The sequence below is a fragment of the Petromyzon marinus genome, unplaced genomic scaffold (assembly GCF_048934315.1).
Source record: "Petromyzon marinus isolate PM22_M1 ecotype Great Lakes invasive population unplaced genomic scaffold, UKy_Petmar_22M1.pri1.0 PM_G_Scaffold_47, whole genome shotgun sequence".
NCBI lineage: Eukaryota > Metazoa > Chordata > Hyperoartia > Petromyzontiformes > Petromyzontidae > Petromyzon > Petromyzon marinus.
The window spans coordinates 630,518-637,240 of NW_027422999.1; the positions used below are offsets into that span (position 1 = coordinate 630,518).

General features: G+C 43.2%; 1 long non-coding RNA gene across 1 annotated transcript; it reads left to right on the top strand.

Annotated features, from left to right (window-relative positions):
* The first annotated feature begins 4,242 nt into the window (after positions 1-4,242).
* Positions 4,243-6,229, top strand: LOC142917364 (uncharacterized). The gene is made up of 2 exons (XR_012936974.1): positions 4,243-4,362; positions 5,101-6,229. It is a non-coding gene; the product is annotated as an uncharacterized LOC142917364 (long non-coding RNA).
* The last annotated feature ends 494 nt before the right edge of the window (positions 6,230-6,723 follow it).

Sequence of the window (6,723 nt, forward strand, 5' to 3'; positions counted from 1 at the left end):
GGTTGGGTAGATCTCTAACCAGGAGCAAGAGCCAATAAGCTCCCAAGCATTCATGGTGCTTGCTTAACCACATCAGCAACTCGGAGTTTTGTGTCGTACCTCGTCTGAAACACTCGAAGAGCATCCCCAAGTAGCAGCTGCCCCTGTGTGGCACAAGGTGGTGGCCCTGCACCGGCCTGCATGTGGACAAGAGCCTGTCAGTAGGGGGCGATGATTGATGTGTCATCTCAGTTGTGTAGTTTGTAGGTAATGTTTAGAATTTGCTACATTTTCACTCAGACGCCAGCATGCAATGGCCTGCCTCGTTTTGAATGACACAATAGTATGTTTTACATACACTCTGAAGCAGACTGCAACTTTTTTTTAAAAGCGTGTTAATACGATGTAATGTGATGCAGTATATTTCACTGCAGTAATCCAATTTTGTTAATATGCCTGTCAATAATTTAGAATGTATACTTGTCTGGTTTTGTGCATACCTGTAACATTTGATCTGTAAGGGTCAAACATTGAATAAGTGATGTTAGGACAAAGTGTGTGTGTGTTTGGAAGTAACCTGTACAGAGAACTCAGGTGAGACCCGTTGTTCTTGTGATGCAGGTCAAACGGTGTTTTTGTGTTCCACGAAGCATCTGGAGCAACTCATTGTCTTTGAAATAGGTAGTACGCTCGGATCATTCATCAGTTACAAGGTATACCACTTAAAGGTTACACGTATAGGAGGAGGTACATTCTCTACAACACGAATTGTAGTTTTGTGTTACGTGTTGACGTAGATTTTGTCTAACTGGGACTAGAAATGCTCCTTGCTGATTCGCCAGCATGCAATGGCCTACACGTTTTGAATGACACAATAGTATGTTTTACATCCACTGTTAAGCAGACCGTGCATATTTTTAAAATAGCTTCTTGTTAATACGATGTAACCTGATGCAGGATATTTCACTGCAGTAATTCAATTTTGTTAATATGCCTGTCAATAATTAAGAATGAATACTTGTCTGATTGTGCGTGTACATGTAACATGTTGTCTATGAGGGTCAAACATTGATTAAGTGTTCAAATCTAGATTGATTAAGTGATGTTAGGACAAAGTGTGTGTGTTTGGAAGTAACCTGTACAGATATCTCGGGTGAGACACGTTCCATGTGATACAGGTCAAAGGGTACTTTTGTGTTTCACGAAGCGTCTGGAGCAACTCATTGTCTTTGAAATAGGTAGTACGCTCGGATCATTCATCAGTTACAAGGTATACCACTTAAAGGTTACACGTATAGGAGGAGGTACATTCTCTACAACACGAATTGTAGTTTTGTGTTACGTGTTGACGTAGATTTTGTCTAACTGGGACTAGAAATGCTCCTTGCTGATTAACGTCTGGATGTTCGTTACCTATCGGTTGAAGCAAACCCCACTGCTGTTGTTGAGACGCTGTGCACCATTTAATGGTCCAACACATTGACGGCCTTCAGGCCAGGAAAGTCACAACATTTGCACACGAAGGACGCATTCACGCAAGTACCCCATGCTCTGTTTTGAAGTTTTAAAATGAAACATCTTTGAATTGTGTTTTGAATTAGATAATTTGTATTTCTTCATTAAAAGCTTGTTTCAATTTACATCTGGAAGACTTCATTGAAAAGGACATTTCGTGTGAATTTTCTCTCGTCATTAAGTAGATGGCCTTTCCGGGAGTTCGGTTCAATGCGGACACAAACAGTGAACACACACACAATGTACACACACAGTTTATACACAGTGTACACACAATGCACAGACAGTGTACACACACACAGTGTACACAGTGTACACAGAGTGTACACACACAGTGTACACACACACTGTATACACAAAGTGTACACACACACAGTGTACACACACTGTACACACACAGTGTATACACAGTGTACACACACAGTGAACACACAGTGTACACACACAGTATCTGTACACAGTGTACACACACAGTGTATACACAGTGTACACACAGTGTACACACATGCACAGTGCACACACACAGTGTACACACACAGGGTACACACAGTGTACACACACAGTGTACACACACACTGTATACACACAGTGTACACACACAGTGTACACACTGTACACACACAGTGTACACACACTGTACACACAGTGTACATACATACAGTGTACACACATAGTGTACACAGGGTACACAGTGTACACACACACAGTGACACATACACACAGTGACACACACAGTGACACAGTGACACACAGCGACACACAGTGACACACACAGTGTACACACACACACAGTGTATACAAACAGTGTACACACAGTGTATACAAATAGTGTACACACAGTGTACACACACAGTGTACATACACAGTGTGCACACACTGTACACAAACTGTACACACACAGTGTATACACACAGTGTACACACACAATGTACACACACAGTGTACACACACAGTCTACAAACACGCAGTGTACACACACAGTGTATACACACAGTGTACACACAGTGTACACACACGCAGTGTATACACAGTGTACACACACAGTGTACACACACACACAGGGTATACACAGTGTACACACACACAGTGTACACACGGTGTACATACAGTGTATACACCCAGTGTACACACACAGGGTACACACACTGTATATATACACACAGAGTGTACACACACAGTGACATAGTGACAAGCACACTGACACACAGTGACACGCACACAGTGACACAATGACACACACAGCGACACACAGTGACACAGTGTATACACACAGTGTACACACACACACAGTGTACACACACACAGTGTATACACAATAATGTCCACGTTGTTGTTGCTGAGCTCACACACCCAAGGGAGGGAGCAATGGAAAATGAATCTAAATCAACTTAAACTCCAACTCTGTGACGTCACCACTCTGCATTACCTCATCGGCGTGAAACGCCAGGGGGAGGTGTACCTCGCTAGTGACGTCATGTCACCAAGGTATGCACCCCTCCCCCGTCCACCGCGCTCTTGAGCGTGACGTCACCTCCGCCCGTGTCACTGCCGATATCGTTCCAGTGGCAATCCTTATTTGGGCAAAGCTACGCCCAGTGACTGGTGGCTCATTAACATAATGTGTCCGTTAAAGCCGTTGCGAGTTTATTGCGACGGGTTCAGCGTCCACGCCCCCATCCCTCGACTTATGGGCCGGCCTCATTAACATAATTCATTCAATTTTGATTTAAAGCTTTCGTGACTGCAGTAATTCATATTCTTAGTTTTTTCGGTAAAGTCACGTTGAAGAGAAACAACAAAATAACAAAATATATATAAAACAATAAAAATTCTCACGACGTTTCGACCATAACTCAAACGGTCATCATCAGGTGTGTCGGTTTGCAAACGGTCATCATCAGGTGTGTCGGTTTGCATGCAAACCGACACACCTGATGATGACCGTTTGAGTTATGGTCGAAACGTCGTGAGAATTTTTATTGTTTTATATATATTTTGTTATTTTGTTGTTTCTCTTCAACGTGACTTTACCGAAAAAACTAAGAATATAATTCATTCAGTTAGAGTCGCTCGTGGGAGGGAAGTGACGTCATACTACTTCCTGTTGTCGCGAGGTAACAGGAAGCTGCCGTGTGCGCGCTTGCACTGAAATCCGAGGTGAGAAATTCTCATCGTTGTGGTGGTGGTGGTTGTGGTGGTGGTTGTTGTTGTTGTTTACCAAGGTAGAGCCTCTCTCTCGTAGGGATGTCAGTTGAGTAGCAGCGAGCATGGGAATCGATGTCCAGGTTGGAACTTTACAACGCAGGGCCTAGCCACGCGGGGCCTTGCCTCCTGCCCTCGCCTGATTGCATTCACTTTAATTATCTCGCTTAAATTTAATTTGTCTTCACCCGGCTCGCCACTTTGTAACTTTGTTTTATTGTAAATATTCACGCAGTTTTTATTTTATTTTGTTAGCAGGCCAAGCCCGCTTGAGCTGCTATACCGCTCTTGTTATCAGAAGCGACCTGCCCACAACAACACAACTTGTGTGAATGTTTTGACTTAAAACTTTGGTGACTGCAGGAATTAATATTCTTGGTTCTTTCGGTAAAGTCACGTAGATAGAAAAATAAAATAACATAACAAACGTAAAAAATAGTAAATAAAGCAAAAAAACACGTTTTGATTGCAACACAAGTGGTCTTTATTTAATGTAATTGTATTATCTGTTAATCTTATTTTCTGTCCACGTAACTTTACAGAAAGAACCAAGAATACGTGTGTCAATGTCTGTCGGTCAAAGACGCTAAACGGAGTGACGCGCAAACTCCAAATATACAGCAGGCGTCAGCGTCGGGATCGAACCCACGACTTCCTGTATACCAGGTGAGGTAGTTAACATCTCACCACGGAGAGAGACACGCAAACTCCAGTTAGCCTCGGCTATGTTCGTTGATCCTCAATTACTTGGTGCAGTGAGGAAGCATTCATGCCAAGCAGATGAAGGTGGCCAGGCGTGATTCTAGACACACCACCGCCTGTTTACCCAGTGACAGTGTACAGTTTGTGTTTGCAGTAACGTCTATTAAATCTGTTGAACACGGAGGTTATATCATAACAATAGTTTACTTTTCTTTTCCTCTGGAACTCTTTTTAAGAATGGAAACAGGAAGTTAACACAGCACACACATGCAGCTGAAGTCGGAACTGTTCATCCCAGCATTTAAGGACATTTGAGCCTGGATTCACACCTCTAAGTTGCGATTGAACATTAATTTATGCATTTCTGCCTAACACAAATAGTATTGTTTTCAAAATCCTTTGCTATGTCAGCTGAATTTAGCTCTCATAAATATTCCGTTTGTAGCCAGACAGCCGAAATTGTGTACTCGGAGTTTTGGGTGAACATTCATTTTGAAGATACGAGGACTTCCAGGCATGTTTATAACCATTTGCCCTCTCATTGTGTGCCATCACAGCCCTGTGATGAATTTGGGAAACGTTTTTACTACATCATAAATATATTAATATAGACGTGTAAGTCACATGTGACTATATATGCATTCCTCTGTGCCTCGATACTGTCGTGTAGATGGTGTGGATATTATTTTTTTCTGTCTGCAGCTGGCGCTGGTCTGATGGAGGAAAGGCAGTCAGCGCAGCTCGGTACGACAAGTCAACAATGTGACCAGCGTGCATACAGCACGGATCGGACTGGAAATTTGACACAGCACCAGAGAACTCACACAGGAGAGAAACCCTTCAAGTGCACTGTGTGTGGGAAGACATTTGCTTGGCCATCAGTTCTTCAGACCCACCATAGAACACACAAGGGAGTGAAACCCTTCAGGTGCACGGTGTGCGGAAAGGCGGCGGTGGTGGTAGCAGTCCTGATGTGGCACTGTTCCTCATCAAGGTGCTTCTCCTCCAAGAGGCGCTTCTCCTCCTTGACGCTCTTCATGTTGGTGAGACACTTCTTCTCCTCATCCTCCTCCAGACGGTTCTCTTCAAGACACTTCATTTCGCAAAGACGCTTCGCATCCGTGAAGCACTTCCCTTTAACGAGGCGCCTCTTGAGGAGATAGTCTCGGAAGCACTTCTCCTCTTTGCGGCACTTCACCCTGGCAAGCCACTGCACCTCAAATAGGCGCTCCTCTACCATGAGGCGTTTCTCCGTTGCAAGGTCCTTCTCCTCCTGGAGATGCTTCACCCTGCGGAAGTCTTTCAACTCCCCAATTATCTTCTGTTCAAGCAAAGATAACCACAGGAATATTCAGACATGCACATGCAAATACATACTCACACATCTGTGTACAGATGCAGACATCCACGTTCACTCATTCAAACTTGGTTAGCACACACATGAATATACACAATCACCTGATGTTAACATAAGGCCTTATCCATCAATACTTTGATCACATTGTACGTGTAGCCATAACGTCTAAATATCCCAAACTCCTACAGAATCAAAATCCATGTTACATCCTCAAATATCCTCACAAACCCCATACATGCACTTAAGGCTGTGATCGACTGTGAAGATTTGATATATGTTGGCAACAATCATCACTGGCAATAGTTTCCACATGTTCCACTTTAACGATCTGGAAGCCCATAATGATGAAAAATTTCACTGCAGTGCCCATAATGGGCAACTGGAATGGCAACTTCCAATCAACTAACATAAATAATTAATGTGACTGATTTATATCATTCTGTCTTCATTGTTAATAAATGACCACTTCAAGTGCTTGCATGAGTGGGATGGTCGAGAGATTGGGTGATGGTGTTGGGAGATGGTGTTGTTTTATGAAGAAGTGAAGTAGTGGAATGTTCTATAGAGATGGTGTCTTGTGATGGTATAGAGACATGATGAGGCTCTATGATGGAGTATTTAAATGATGGTGGTGTGGTGTGATGAGAAAGGTGATGTGGAGAGATGGTTTAGTGATATTTTGGTGTGATGGTGTTATGACAGTGTGCTAGTTTTGGAGAGAATGTTGTGTTTGACCCCACAGATCCCATACACACCTTTGGGGAGCGATGCTTGTAACCTTGGCCTGGGAAAGGGTCCACATTATCCATAATGTCCCCACATGAGGTCGACTGGCAAGACGACTCCCGGCCTACGAAGAACAGAAAATTCATTCAAAGGACGAGTAATGAATTAGAGAACGAAGGACATGGAGTTTCACAGAACTAATTTTAAGATCCCTGTAATTACCTCTTAGCACACAACAGGAC